Source organism: Rana temporaria, chromosome 7 (genome assembly GCF_905171775.1).
Source record: "Rana temporaria chromosome 7, aRanTem1.1, whole genome shotgun sequence".
NCBI lineage: Eukaryota > Metazoa > Chordata > Amphibia > Anura > Ranidae > Rana > Rana temporaria.
Genome location: NC_053495.1, coordinates 115,742,860 through 115,758,510, shown reverse-complemented (window position 1 = coordinate 115,758,510; position 15,651 = coordinate 115,742,860). Strand labels below are relative to the sequence as shown.

At 39.3% G+C, this 15,651-nt stretch overlaps 1 long non-coding RNA gene across 1 annotated transcript in view; it reads right to left on the bottom strand.

Moving 5' to 3' along the window:
• The window catches only part of LOC120945587, a 98,151-nt gene extending 85,887 nt beyond the window's left edge, over positions 1-12,264 (bottom strand). The window contains exon 1 of the long non-coding RNA XR_005750601.1: positions 11,409-12,264. This is a non-coding gene — a long non-coding RNA (uncharacterized LOC120945587). The remainder of the gene's footprint in view (positions 1-11,408) is intronic.
• Positions 12,265-15,651: the final 3,387 nt, after the last annotated feature.

Below are 15,651 nucleotides of genomic sequence, written 5' to 3'. Positions count from 1 at the left end.
TTTTTTGTGCATTTGAGCACATTAATGCCTGTTTGCAGTGTGTTTTCACATGTTTACATGCATTTGTGGTTAGTTTTAGTGCGGAAGAATGCAGCATGGTGTACTTTTTTTAAATGCACATTAAAGCACTGCACTAGGCCCATTGGCATATATTCATTTTTCTTGTATATGCATTTTCACTTGATTGCATCTGTTGTAAACAAGCCCTTAAAGGTAACTGTTTCTACGATTTTCATGTATTTTTCTTATGTCTAAAAAAAAATTGATTTTCCCATGCATTCTCTCATGCTGTATTCAGCTGTCAGGACTCAGGAGAGCAAAGGATATATGCAGTACTTCTAACTATGAAGGTACATGTGACCTACTCTAAGGGACTGTGCTGGATCATTGATTAAGTACTGTCATAATGACAGAGTCTACAGCGCTAAGTATGCTAAGTGTTAGTAGTATACTAAGTAGTTTACTCCTGCTATCAGCACTCAGAGTGTTTGGGGGAGAGAAAGAACAGTGATAACATGCTGCTTGGAGGTAAGGAGGGAGATTGGGGCTCATTCATATGGGTGCAGATGCCCATACATAGCTTCCAACTGTCCCTGATTTTGAGGGACTTTCTCTGATTTGGAAAAAAGTCCATCTGTCCCTCTTTCATCCTCATTTGTCCCTCATTTTGGTCTGATCTATATAGTTGTATATAAAATGCGCTTTTTATCTTTTAAAAAGTGTTTCCCAGTGGTAAACCTTTCATCCAATTTCTAAATTGTTGCATTTGTAAATTGCAAAAGCCAATATAAGGAATAGTAGTAGTAAAAAAAAAAAACATTTGTAGGTTTAATTAATATTTTTTCTGTATAATTCTCCTTTAAGGGGGCGTGGCAGGGGTGTGTGTCCTATGCCTACATTTTGCTAATAGGTGTCCCTCGTTACCATCTCAAAAAGTTGGGAGGTAGGGTCCATATAGTGTGCAGAACTGCATGTGCTCATGCTCTTGTCTTGTGAGCGTGTTTCACACAGCTACGACCAGCAACCCATTGAAAGTCAATGACTGGCTGGTAAACACAGTGGTCTTATAGATCTTCCTGCACATCTGAGCATTTACATCTGTATAAGCAGTTCCGGGACAGGGTCATCCAGCGTCCAGGGCAAAAATGCCAATCTGCGCCCCCCTACCCTTAGGGTTAGGGTTAGCAGTGATGTCGCTGTCCCTACTCCTGTCAGCCTTGTTATAGAAGCAAATGGCATAGGGAGCCCCCATCCTGGCAATAATCCATTGCGCCCATGGCAGCCGTCCCTCCTGCCCACTCCTTGTCCCAGCCATGCGCTCAAGGACGAATGCTTCCACATAAATGCAGAAACTCAGATTTGCAGGAAGATCTGTAGAGCCGCTACATCTGTCAGCCTGTGATCGATTTTTAACAGGCTGCTGGCCACTGCTGTATAGAACATATGTGCCCCCTGGGAGCATGAATGTGACGACTGCGTTTTGTGTGTCCTCTGTACCCGTGTGAACGTGTTCTTTTGTTCTGTACGGGGAAAGCACAGGTTCCCTTTAAAGCAACCAGCAGCTTTTAGCACAAGTGTTTTTCAAAGCAACACATTAGAAACATGTGTTGTCATCGTGTGCAGTAAGCGTTTATGCCCTGCAACACCCTGCAGAAGTTCATATGCTCAAACACCATGTGGAATAAAACAAACTTTGTAATTGAAAAAAAAAGCTTGCTCTTTAGGAAGACTCCAAAAACCTTGTGTTTCTTTCACCAGTCATGCATAAAGAGAGAAAAAAAAGCTGTTCAGAATAAGTCTCCCTCACACAGACAGCGAGAAGCAAGACTGCTGAGCCAGCAGAAAGAGTTCATTTTAATCTTTTATGGCCCACTGGAAATAAACTTTACCGAATTCATTTTGTGCGCGTAATACACCAAAAGAACAAGCTCTCTATTATTCTCTCAATCCCTGACTGCTTAGAGCTCTGAATCATGGTCATGTTTTTACCTCTTCCTATCGCTCCCTATATGCACCTCATGACTTTTTCCCAGTTATTAGAGGTACATAAGCACATCTCCTTAGTTCTGCAGCCTTGTACTTATATTCTTTAAAATAATATAGACTCAAAATATTGGTAATGTATGTCACAAGGTCACCTGTAAAGTGATTTATTAAAAGAATTTAAAGATTATTAGATGAAATGATTACAGACATGAATGCACAAAGGAATGTGTCCCTTTATCACACATGTGTTCTTTTAGAATTGTTCCTAATGATCAAACATAGAATTAAATATTAAAAACATACTACTAATAGGAAGCTATAAGCTAAACTACAAACAGATATATAATATACAAATCATTGCATTTAGGTAGTAAGTAATAAATCATCAAATATATATATTTTTAATGCAACAAGTGTTATGCCGCGTATACACGATCAGGCTTTTGCCCGGCCAAATCACATCGGAATTCCATCGAAAAATAAATAGAACATGTTCTATATCTAAACTCCGATGGAATTCATCGGAATTTCTGATGAAAAAACTCAGATGGGGCTACACTCGATCGAAAAATCCAATGGAAAAAGTCCATCAGACTTTTTCCATCGGAAATTCTTATCGTGTGTACAGGGCAAGTGTCTGAATTTGAGACTTGGCCTTTCTATCCCCTGTACAGCAGCACTCCCACTGCAAGAGAGTACTGGTGGCCAATTGGGTATGCTGCATGCAAATGTCCTGACAAGGACTATGCTGTTAGGAGTAGAGCAGGACAATGATCCCATCAGCCTTCCACTATTCCTTTGCCCTCCAGTCAGGTTGGGGGTGAAGAGCTAACGCTGTTACCCATAAATAATAGTGGCACCATCCACTTGCCTGTGTTATGCGATGGGCAGCTATGTGTATCTCAGAAATGGACAAGTCCTGTTGGCAAGCAGAACAGCTTCCTTATATGTATTTCATCAGTGTATTTAGCAGGTTGCCTAGAGTTAGATTTTCACTACTGCAAATAGTAAAAAAAATATGTTTTCCCATATTGTTAAGGTGTTACAGAAGGACATAACCGGAAGTATGGCACCTCTAAGTATTTACCAAGAAAAGCCCTGACCCTGTTAAATCACTGATGTGCCATCCAAGAGATAAAATGTGTTTCCATGTGTGCAGATGTGCGCATTTCAGTTGTTAGTATAAATTTAATCTAAGAGTAGTTCTTCCATGTGACAAGTATATTTTATACCCTTGCTGTGCAATATTTTCATTTTCACTGCAGAAGTGAAGTGGCTTCTAACAAAATTGATTGTCATACGAATGTACATATTGAAGGATCGCTGTACTACAGCCACATTATACAAGCACATAGATATTATATTACATATTCTAGATAAAGTAAATATTGCGATGACATTAAACTGTGCAGTAAGAAGTTCATTTTATAGGACAACTCCACAAGGTAAAACATAAATATATAAAGCATATCTCATAGTAAACCTTTCACAGATCTGGTAACCCAAACTAACCATATAATACATGTATAAAAAGATATAGGCTATATAATGTATTTGTAAATTTTAATGTCACACCTGGCCTTGTCACTCTCCCTAGCCTATCACCAATAGGAAAGGATTGTATGTGCAAGATTTCTATATAAAGTTAGATGCCTACATCTGTTCATTGTTTACCTTTATTTTTCACTCTAGTTTTACATATTCAATTTAGCAACTTGCATGATATTGCATTTCAAATTGCAATTCAAATTGTATTTCATGTATATAATTCTGTGTATGTAAAAACACACAAATCACCATTTTCACTTTTCTAGCCTATATTGATGCATAAAAAGTTCCAGTGTCTGCATACACTTGTTTCATTGCCTTGCTAGATGTACTGTACATATGCCTTACAGTTGTCTTTCCTTTGAGGCACATACTCTACCAAAAGAACTGGATTCTACTCTTTGTTAACGGTAACCAGTTCATTGAAAGACACTTATATTAACAGTTTAAATGTACAGTAGACATGCTTTCTCTTAATAAGGCAGAGTACATAGATTGTTTGAAAAAGTCATCCATATTCAGCAAAAGAAAGCTGAAATCTGATTGGTTGCTTTGGGTAACTTTACATCTCCCTTATTACCTCATCATACTACTTACTCCCAAAAGTATTTAGTGATATTCATTTACGATCTTTGTATTTTTCTTCAACACGTGAAACCAGCAATTGTGCTAGTAATGCTGAGATCCCATGTTTCAAATTTGCACCTCCAATAAAACTATAAAGTTACATGTGCTCTAAAAGCTGAACTCCAAGCTGGAGAAAAGGTAACCCTTGTAGTCAGACCCCCTCTGCACTTCAAGGGTTAAATGTTTGGTTTGTTTAGAGGAATTGGAAAAATGTATCCTCCTTTTTAGACTTCCTCCTCCTCCAAAGACCGATTCTTCTCCTCTCTGCCTGGCCAGTTGCAGCTCTCTGACATCATTATGCACAATGCAGGACCATTAATCCTGTATTGTGTGCAAGGATGCTGAGGTTCCGCCCATATTCCAAGAGAGCAAAAGAGTGAAGCCCCGTACACACGGCCGAGGAACTCGACGTGCCAAACACATCGAGTTCCTCGGCCAGTTCAGCCCTGAAGCCGCCGAGGAGCTCGGCGGGACGAGAGCTCCCATAGAACAACGAGGAAATAGAGAACATGTTCTCTATTTCCTCGTCAAGCTCCTCGTCGGCTTCCTCGTCGAAATTGTACACACGGCCGGGTTTCTCGGCAGAATTCAGCCAGAAACTCGGTCGGAAGCTGAATTCTGCCGAGGAAACTGGTCGTGTGTACGGGGCCTAAGATGTCTTCTAGGGGGGTGAGGAATAAAGTATTCAGCCTTTTTTCATCATCCCTAAGACAAAACAAGCATTTGACTGAAGAAGCCCCACTGCACAGGTAACTTTAGCCATCAGCCCAGATTTAAAGAAAAGTAGCTTTGTTTTATACATCCCCCCCACCAGCCAGGACTTTTATTTCATTTCACATAACTGCAGATACAAGAGAAGACATTTGTTGGCCTAGGCTCGCAACCTAACATTGAGCAGTTAGGTAAGAGAATATGAAGCTGGCTTTGTACGTGAGTTATTGAGCTTCATTTAGCGCCATTTTAAAAGTCATGGGCAACTAAAACTAAAAGCCATTGCCTGTTAGCTTCTGATATATTAAGGTCAGTGTGCTGCAATTCCAAACTCTATTGATGAGAACACTGGTCAAAAAACAAGACAAATCAGCAAGGTTCTACATTTATGACTCTCTTGAATATATGCATTAGATTTGCCCATTCTGCATTGAATTTCATAATTCATGAACAATGATTGACAGTGAAATTCTTTACAAGTCATTAAGCACTACACAAACATTCAAGCAAATAAAAAATCATTAAATACGTGTGGCTCCTAATTTGATTATCGCCACCCAGATGCATGTAGTTGTTGTCATTTTTGAAGGTATTCTTTAGACACCAATAGGTCAAAGAGGGTGGTTAACTAAGTGGACATTATCTGACTGGTCTAAAACACTGTCTTCTAGTGCGCACATACATATTATCATATACATATTAACAGATTTTTGTAGTGCTTTTTGCTTATCTCTGTAATATTTGGAAACAGTAAGGAGTGGCCAGATGTGACAAGCAATACTAGATTTCCTAATTTAGGAGCAGTGAGCTAGCAGGTGTCCATTGCACTTTGGTCTGGCCAATCATCACTCTGGCCATAAAACAGCTGGATCAGATCACTGTCACCTAATGTTTGTGGCTACTACAGTTCCCTACATCTTCTCAAATGATAGAGAATACAGCAGAGGGGGTTAAACTTAATTTAATCTGTAACAGCTAAAGTGAAGAACAGAACTGGGAAAATGCACAGGGGAAAACTTACCAAAGGGGGGGGGGGGGTGTCATGGGATTTGGGACATCAGTGGGAAATTCAACACAAACTACCCCAATAAAAATATGGCTAAGCTAAGTTTACTGCAACATAAACAAATATTTTGGTATTTGGGAACAATGACAATAAGTTGTCAGTGCTTTTCACATGTAGACCTTGTCCACCAGACTTAGCCAAAGGTGATCATAGACAAGATAGTTTGTCAATGTGGCCTTTTTTAGAGCTAGGGAGACTAAAGTGCTCCTGGTTCTAATCTTGCTGAGAGAATTACATGTGGTGCTTGGCATATGCCTGTACATTTCACTATTCACTAATGTCTGTAGCCAGTTTAAATTTGGTGACATATTCAGATGTGGGCTGATGTGTTGTGCAAGGTCCTGCTTATTTTTTAAAAGGGAATGAAAAACAAAAGTACCGGCAGTAAAAGTATTTGGGGCAGCCCACTCATCTCATAATTCATTTAAAACATAAATGAGGTGAGAATAAGCATAACTTTTGGAAAAAAAAGGAACAAAGTCAACCTAACACTAGGTATTTTACAAATAAAAACAATACAAGGTTATGAAATAACAATTTTAAAGTTGTTCTTATTCGTGTCTATTAGCACATTCTATTAACTGGCAGGAAGGTACTTTAGGATTCTCTGGACATCCATAAATAAGATCTTTGACAGAGAGAAATTTTAAATACACATGTACACAGCACCGAAATTATCTTTAGTCCAATGAAAGAATAATTAAGAAAAGTTCACACTCCGGACTAATTTTCATAATGGGGATACTCCCCTAGGTTCCATAATAAATAAGCAAAGCGTTCATGAATTATATGCTTTTGACACTTTGCAAATATCAGTAAATTACCTGAACTGACCACAGACAGTTTATATTCAAAACAGGATGGTTCTTGTCACAGAATTTCTCTTGTATAGGGTAATGGAGAAGAAGGGGAGAAGGGTGCAGAATTTTGATTCCAGACAAAACAAAAGCGATCAGATGTTTTTTTTTTTAACCTGTTTGATCATTGAGAATGCATGTTCAGGGCTGTTGCGCACTGTACAACAGAAACTGGGTCACCATCTGATATGTCCAACAGAGCCAGATTGGGAGACTGTTAGCTATGGTAACCTTTATTTCATTTGAGAACAGTGAATTTCACAATTCGTTAAATCCTAGTATGGATTAATCTGAAGAGTAAGCCAGTTTATTTTTTATATATTTTTTTTATTGAAGCTTCCTCAACCCATTTGTGGTTCTATAGACTGTTTTGTTTCTAAAAATATCTTAAAACAGTGACATTTGGTCTAAACTGTGCACTGCTTTAGTAGCACACTTTTTTTTTTTTAGAATCATTGTCGGAAGGGTACCTGCTAATACATTGTACTCCACTGTAGTAATTTTAACTCCACTGTAATAAAAAGGTACATAGACAATAAAAATTTAACCAAAAATTCTGATTCAATCAAAAGCGCTAGTATGTTATCACCAACACCAATCCCTGTGCCTTTCATCAAAAATAAAGTAAGAGCATTATGTTTTTTAACATTTATTTGGTGAACTAAAAAATGAATGCTGCAATAATGGTGTAAAGCAACATAGTATTTTTTGGTACTTGTCTAGATACCGAAGACAGAGACCACAAGCATTCTTGATTATATATATAGATCTAGAGTTTAGATTTTCAATATATTAGATGCCCATGCTACATATAGACAAAGGTATATTGACGACTATTGGTTCTGGTTGATTTCAGGAAAAAAGGAAATATCCAGTTCACAAAATAAAAGGTCAATGAACGAGGGCGGAACTTCAGTTAACAGTTATGCATTGTTGATACACTGGGAGTTTTTTAAATTGTTTTTCATCATTGATATACACTCCTCTGAAATCATCTCCTTGTCTGCCTGGATTCTAAATTCTACCTAGTAGACATAGGGTAATGAGATCACAGCAGTGAGAAAATGTCATCTGGCTCTATTTTGACTTGTTCTGTGCTTAAGCAGCTATAATTTTCAGAAAGCCTTTATAGCACAGTGGATGTAATCATCTGATAAAGGAGGCACTTACAAAAGATGGGGGATGAAAGGATTGTGCATTTAAATTGACACTGTAAAGGCTTCCAGTCAGCAGCTGGTAGAACCTTATTTGTTGTGAGCTGTCTTGCTGAATGCAGGATAAACACTGCTAGCTGGTACGACATACTGAGCACAATGTGATTATCAAAAGCACCAAAATATAGTTATCTATATACTTGGCTGTAGAACTCTTAACAAGTTATCTTTGACAATATGTCGTGCATGATGATTTTTCTGCAATTTATGGTACTGAGAACAATGAGAACATCTCAATATCTTCCAAGTTCATTGTTTTGCAAAGCTTATAACCAGCTGAATTATAAAAGCCCACACAGAACAAAAGTTGGCGACAAGCAACCTAAAATTTGTAGACAATGGGCTACTATAGAACAACCAGAGCAGCCTGAAAACTATTCTATATTGGCTGATATGCTAACTTCAGGAAAAAAGATAAGTCAGTTAAGGCTTCCAAAATACAGTTTCAACCAATTTTCATATCTAATGAGCTTGCAGTGATTCACAGTCAGGAGTACACAGAGTGCTGTCTGCTTTATGGCTAAAAATTAAGTCTGGGTACATGGCTGAATTCCAGACAGTCTGAACCTCTGCGGATCACTCTGTCGGCATTCAGGTGTCTCCAACATACTGGGTGATGGAAGGGGGGTGGGGTGATGGCAGACGGTAAAACTAAACAGACAAAGAAACAGGAGGGAGCTAGACTATATGGATGGAAGTATCCATTCTTCTTCCTGAAACAGCAAGCGCTTAAATGACACATTGTTTTTAGACTTGATACACAAGCACTTTTGCCTTCTCAGTTCATACGCCCCACACAGGCGTGTATAAAGAAACATCACACAGACAAATATATATATAAATACATATACACAAACTCTGATATGGAAACATTTTGTATGTATAATGTATACAATACAGTATGTGCATGCATATAATATACCCATACATGTTTTTTTAATCTGTGTATACAGTATGAAACTATTCTTTTGGATTTCTTATATAATATATATATATATATATATATATATATATATATATATATATATATATATATATATATATATATATATATATATATATATATATACACACATATATATATAAATATCATGCATAAATTCATATTAGATGCATTCTCACAAACTGAGCACCTATATGCTGGAACAGGGAAAACTCTACACAACACCAGAACAACTCTATATATTACATCATATAGTCCACTCCTTTACTCTACATTTCTACACTACTCTACATACTGTACACTTCAATATTTATTTCTATGATGATAATTTCAATTATTGCTCAATGCAGCCACTCCCTAAATTTCATCATACAAGTGCATACATGTGCTCTGACATATAATTAACGATGCCCCACTGGTGTTGCACTGTATGTACATTTCATAACTATAAATGTATGCATCAACTAACATTCTTCGAAAGTTAATAGAAGCATTCTGCAAATAGTGTGTAAAAAGTAATAATCATTTATGATATCACGCCTTGTAACAGGTTAAAGAGATGGGATGTTAAAGAGCTGGGATATACTGTTTTTAACCCATCAATGACCAAGTACACTACACTACTACTGTTCTGAGGCCCACAATTTCAACCTTTACCTTTACTAAAGCTGAGTATAGATTCTTTCTTTCTTTCTTCTCTTTCTCTCCTTCTTTCTTCTCTTTCTCTCCTTCCTTCTTCTCTCTCCCTCCTTATTTCTTCTCTCCCTTCTTTCTTCTCTCTGTCCTTTCTTCTTTTTTTTCTCTCTCTCCTTCTTTCTTCTCCCCTTCCTTCTTTTTTACTTCTCTCTCTCTCCTTCTTTCTTCTCTCTCTCCATCCTTCTTTCTTTGTTTTTTTGCTCTCTCCTTCCTTCTTGCTTTCTTCTCTCTCTCTTTCTCTCTCTTCTCTCTCTCTCCTTTTCCATTTCCCTTATTCTGTCTTTCTCTCCTTCATTCTTTCTTTCTTCTCCTACTCCTTTCTTTTTTTTCTTTCTTCTCTCCTTCCTTCTTTTTTCTCTTTCTCTCCTTTCTTCCCTCCTTCTTTCTTTTTCCCTCTCTTTCCTTCTTTCTTCTCCCCTTCCTTCTTTTTTATCGCTCTCTCTCTCTCTCTCTCTCTCCTTTTTTCTTCTCTCTCTCCATCCTTCATTCTTTCTTTCTTTCTTTCTTTCTTTCTTTCTTTCTTTCTTTCTTTCTTTCTCCTTTCTTTTTTCTTTCTTTCTTTCTTTCTTTCTTTCTTTCTTTCTTTCTTTCTTTCTTTCTCCTTTTTTTTTCTTTCTTCTCTCTCTCTCCTTCCTTCTTTTTTTCTCTCTCTCCTTTTTTTCTCTCCGTCCTTCTCTTTTCCCTCTTCATTCTTCTCTCTCTCTCCCCCTTCTTTTCTCTCTCTCCTTCTTTTCTTTCTTTCTTTGCGCTCTCTCCTTTCTTTCTTCTATCTCTCTCCTTCCTTCCTTCCTTCCTTCTTTCGCTCTCTCCCCATCCTTCTTTCTTCTCTCCTTCCTTCTCTTTTCTTTCTTCTTTCCCCTCTCTCTCTCTCACCCCCCTTCTTTTCTCCCTCTCCTTTTTTTCTTTCTCTCTCTACTTCCTTCTTTCTTTTTTCTTTCCTTCCCTTCTTTCTTATACTGCTTATGTGAAAGGCACTTTACAATTCTGCAACGGATTACATTACAAATATATATTACAATTATTGCATTGATGATAATGTCAGTAGTATGTAGTGATGGTGAACACCACTCCTTTATATAAAACATTACCTTAGATGACACTGATCCTCATCCTAAAAGACACACCATTCTCTTGTTCTGTTCTCTCTGGTGTATAACCAACTTCATTCATTGAGAAGTACTATCATGTGCATTGCTCATAGACAGGATGTTTAATTGTGAGTGGAAAATGAACAGTTCACTTAATGAGGAGATACAGAAAGTTTTTTTTCTCTCTAAATAAACAGAGTATTTAACAAACACAAGAGATTTTCCTATTGAACCGACAATGAAGAAATCTGAGTTAGCTAAAAGTGCAAACAGATTCTACCCATTATATAAAAGTATTGTGTAATTCTGCACAAGGGCAATAAATAAATTAGCAGAGCATAAACAATGAGACTTAATAACACAATAACTAAATCCACTGACTTACAGAACACAGGTAAAATCATTATCCTAATAATTGTATTATGAAATAATAAATTGAAATAATAACTATTAAGCATTTGGGTTTTTATGTTTTGTATAGCTTGGCAGCAAAGCGGTTAATATGCCAGACATTCCATTTGCTTTATTGACATTTTCCTTCTGTAGAGGAGATGACTTGGCACAACCATGTCATTTAGGTAACTCCTTTTCTAATGATATCACATGAAAGAAAGGCAATATATCATGCATTCCTATTATTTCTAAACAGAAGACAATAAAGGGCACACTTACAGGATATGGGCACGTTTCTGTCCAGACATTCCTGATCTTCAGAGGCTCTAGAGAGGCAGATGAAAACACACGGTCTGCAGGAGACTGAGATTGTGCATCTCCTAGAGCTGCAGACCTTACATGAACTGGGGATTTTTTTTTCCTGTCTTCTGAAAAGGCAGCAGAGGGAAAGGAGGGGTGGAGGTGACCACGTGACGCACTCCCAGCTTACACACTGGCTTAGGTTGCAGACATTAGGCCAGCAGGATTGGCCAAGTTAAAAACTCTGTGCCTCAGGGGATCCTCCTATTTGGCTTTTTTTTTTTTCTCTGTGTTGAAGAATGACTGAAGGAATTTTCTCAATGTGGAAGTTCCACTTGCAAAAAAATTGCAACAGTTTAACAGATGGCTGCCTGGATAAAAAAAAAAAGGGTTAAAGGCTTCTATCAATGCTATTTCTTCTGTCTAGGTGACAGAGCTGAGGATATTTGCAGGTTGTAGAGATCACACTAAAGCAAGTGACTGAGACTGAGACAATGTTCTTGTAAAGCTGTTTCCTCTTTCAATAAAATTGTCACAACAATTGTCTGCTTTGTGATTTACAGCACAAGGAGGGAGGATAACAGGCTGCAATGGTCTACCTTCTTCAAGGCTGTCTGGAGAAGGGGCACCTGCTTTACATAAGGCTTTGTGGGCTGATTGGGTGAGATTTGTCACATCTCCTCAGCAAATAGAAACTTTGACTTTGTATTTACAAACATCAGTTCCTGCTGTGGCCCTTCTTTTCTTGTTGTAAACTAGAGACCTTTAATTGCTCTTGTTGTCTACAGTTCTTTGTGTGCATTGTAACCCTAGAGCTGCCATTAGGAAGTGAGGTGGAGAATATGTGCTATGTACCAAAATGACCACATTTTTACTGCTGCTTTATAAAATATAAAATAGAGATGATAAGAACTCTGGGCCAGATTCAGGAATAATTACGCCGCCGCAAGTTTTCGACGTAAGTGCCTGATTCACAAAGCACTTACCTGTAAACTTGCGGCAGGGTAACGTAAATCTTTCAGGCGCAAGCCCGCCTAATTCAAATGGGGCGTGTGTCATTTAAATTGGGCGCGCTCCCGCGCCGAACGTTCTGCGCATGCTCCGTGTGAAAATTTCCCGCCGTGCTTTGCGCGAAATTACGACGCCCAGACGTGTTTTTTGAACGGCGACGTGCGTAATGTATTTTCGTATTCCCGCACGTCTTACGCAAAAAATAAATTTAATTCGACGCAGGAACAACGGCCATACTTTAACATGGATGGTGTAATTTTACACCATCTAAATAGCACTCTTAACTTTACGACGCGAAAAACCGACGTAAGAGATTGCGACGAAAGCGCGTACCTTCGTGGATTGCCGTAAACAGCTAATTTGCATACCCGACGCTGGAAAACGACGCAAACTCCACCCAACGGCCGCCGGAAAATTACACCTAAGATCCAAAGGCGTACGAAGCCGTACGCCTGTCGGATCTTAGCCAAAAGCCGTCGTATCTTGGTTTGTGAATTACAAATAAAGATACGACGCGGCAAATTTGAAAGTACGCCGGAGTATCAGCAGATACTCCGGCGTACTTTTTCTGTGAATCTGGCCCTCTATATAGAAACAAAGAATGGTGATGGCAGAAAAAAAAAACAAGTGGTCTGCATAGCGCATAGTCTGCTCCCTATGTATATACAGTATATATACACTCTCTGGCCACTTTATTTAAAGCGGATGTCCGCTGAAAAAAAATATTAAAAGCCAGCAGCTACAGATACTGCAGCTGCTGACTTTTAATATCGGCACACTTACCTGTCCTGGAGTCCAGCGCCGTCCGCAGCAGAGGACGAGCGATCGCTCGTCACTCTGCTGCCCCCTCGCCATCCTCTGTGAGGGAACCAGGAAGTGAAGCGCTCCGGCTTCACTGCCCGGTTCCCTACGGCGCATGCGCGAGTTGCGCTACGCCTGCCGATTGGCTCCCGCTGTGTTCTGTGAGCTGAGTGTTCCCAGAACACCAAACGGGGGGGGGGGGGTGATGTCATGCCCGCAGTTTACCCAAGACTGTGCAAGGGAAGTGGGTGCAAATACAGGTATCTGCACCCCCTCCCCCCTGAAAGGTGTCAAATGTGACACAGGAGGGGGGGAGGGTTCCGATCAGTGGAAGTTCTACCTTAGGGTGGAGCTCCGCCTTAATATTATTTATTACTAGGGATGAGCCGAACCCCCCCCCCCCGCTTCGGTTCGCAGCAGAACATACAGGCAAAAAATTTGTTCGAACACGCGAACACCGTTAACTACTTGCCGACCGCCCACCGTCGTTATACGTCCTCACTTTAGAGATGAATATCTCGGTAACGGCAGCAGCTGCTGCCACAATCGAGATATTCATCTCTTCTGTGGGCGGCCGTGTTAACGATAATGGCGGTCTCCGCGGCGGATTCGCCGCGAGATCGCCGTTATCGGTGGCGGGAGAGGGGCCCCCCCCCTCCCGCCGCTCTCCCGCGCCCTCCGCCGCTTACCGTAGCTGTTGGTAGCGGCGGAGGAGATCGCGACCATCCGGCAGCTGAGCGGGGACGAGACTGAAGGAAAAATCTCCATCGCTCGTCCCCATAGCTCTGTTGGGCGGAAGTGACGTCAAAACGTCAGTCCCGCCCAGCGTCTTAAAGAAACATTTTTTTTTTGTCATTTGAAAAAATGATATTTCCAAATTTTTTTTTTTTTTTTTGCATTTAAGCCCAAATATGAGATCTGAGGTCTTTTTGACCCCAGATCTCATATTTAAGAGGACCTGTCATGCTTTTTTCTATTACAAGGGATGTTTACATTCCTTGTAATAGGAATAAAAGTGATAATTTTTTTTTTCAGTGTTAAAAATTCTAAAATAAATAAAAATAAATGCGAAAAGCAAAAAAAAATGTTTTTAAAGCGCCCCTGTCCCGACGAGCTCGCGCGTAGAAGCGAACGTATACGCGAGTAGCGCCGACATATGAAAACGGTATTCAAACCACACAAGTGAGGTATCGCCGCGATCGTTAGAGCGAGAGCAATAATTTTAGCCTTAGGCCTACTCTGTAACTCAAAAAATGCAACCTGTAGAATTTTTTAAACGTCGCCTATCAAGATTTTTAAGGGTAAAAGTTTGACGCCATGCCACGAGCGGGCGCAATTTTTAAGCGTGACATGTTGGGTATCATTTTACTTGGCGTAACATTATCTTTCACAATATATAAAAAAATTGGGCCAAATTTATTGTTGTCTTATTTTTTAATTTAAAAAAGTGAATTTTTTCCAAAAAAAGTGCGCTTGTAAGACCGCTGCGTAAATACGGTGTGACAAAAAGTATTGCAATGACTGCCATTTTATTCTCTAGGGTGTTAGAAAAAAAAATATATAATGTTTGGGGGTTTTAAGTAATTTTCTAGCAAAAAAAAATGGTTTTGTCTCGTAAACACCGACTCTGAAAAACAGGCCCGGGGCTAAAGTGGTTAAAGTCTATGGGACACGAACATGAAAAATCAAAAGTGCTAATTTTAAAGGTTAATATGCAAGTTATTGTCATAAAAAGTGTTTGGGGATCTGGGTCCTGCCCCATGGGACATTTATTAATGCGATTTTTTTTTTTTTAAAACACACGTTTTTTCGGAAGCAGTGATTTAAATAATGCTTAAAGTGAAACAATAAAAGTGAAATATTCCTTTAAATTTTTGTGCCTGGGAGGGGTCTATAGTATGCCTGTAAAGTAGCGCATGTTTCACGTGTTTAGAACAGTCCCTGCACAAAATGACATTTCTAAAGGAAAAAAAAGCCATTTAAAACTACTCGCAGCTATAATGAATTGTCGTGTCCCGGCAATACAGATAAAAGTAATTGAAAAAACCGGCATGGGTTCCCCCCCGGTCCATTACCAGGCTCTTTGGGTCTGGTATGAATATTAAGGAAAACCCCGAACCCAAAAAAAATGTGTGGGGGTCCCCCCAAATTCCATTACCAGGCCCTTCGGGTCTGGTATGGATTTTTAGGAGAACCCCACGCCAAAATGTAAAAAAAATGGCATGGTGTTACCCCCAAAAATCCATACCAGACCATTATCTGAGCATGAAACCTGGCAGGCCGCAGGAAAAGAGGGGGGACGAGACAGCGTCGCAGATCACCGTCATTACTAGTAAAAAAAAAAATGCCATAAAAATGCCAACAAATCTCCCGTAGTGTGGAGACACTATAACTTTTGCGCAGATCAATC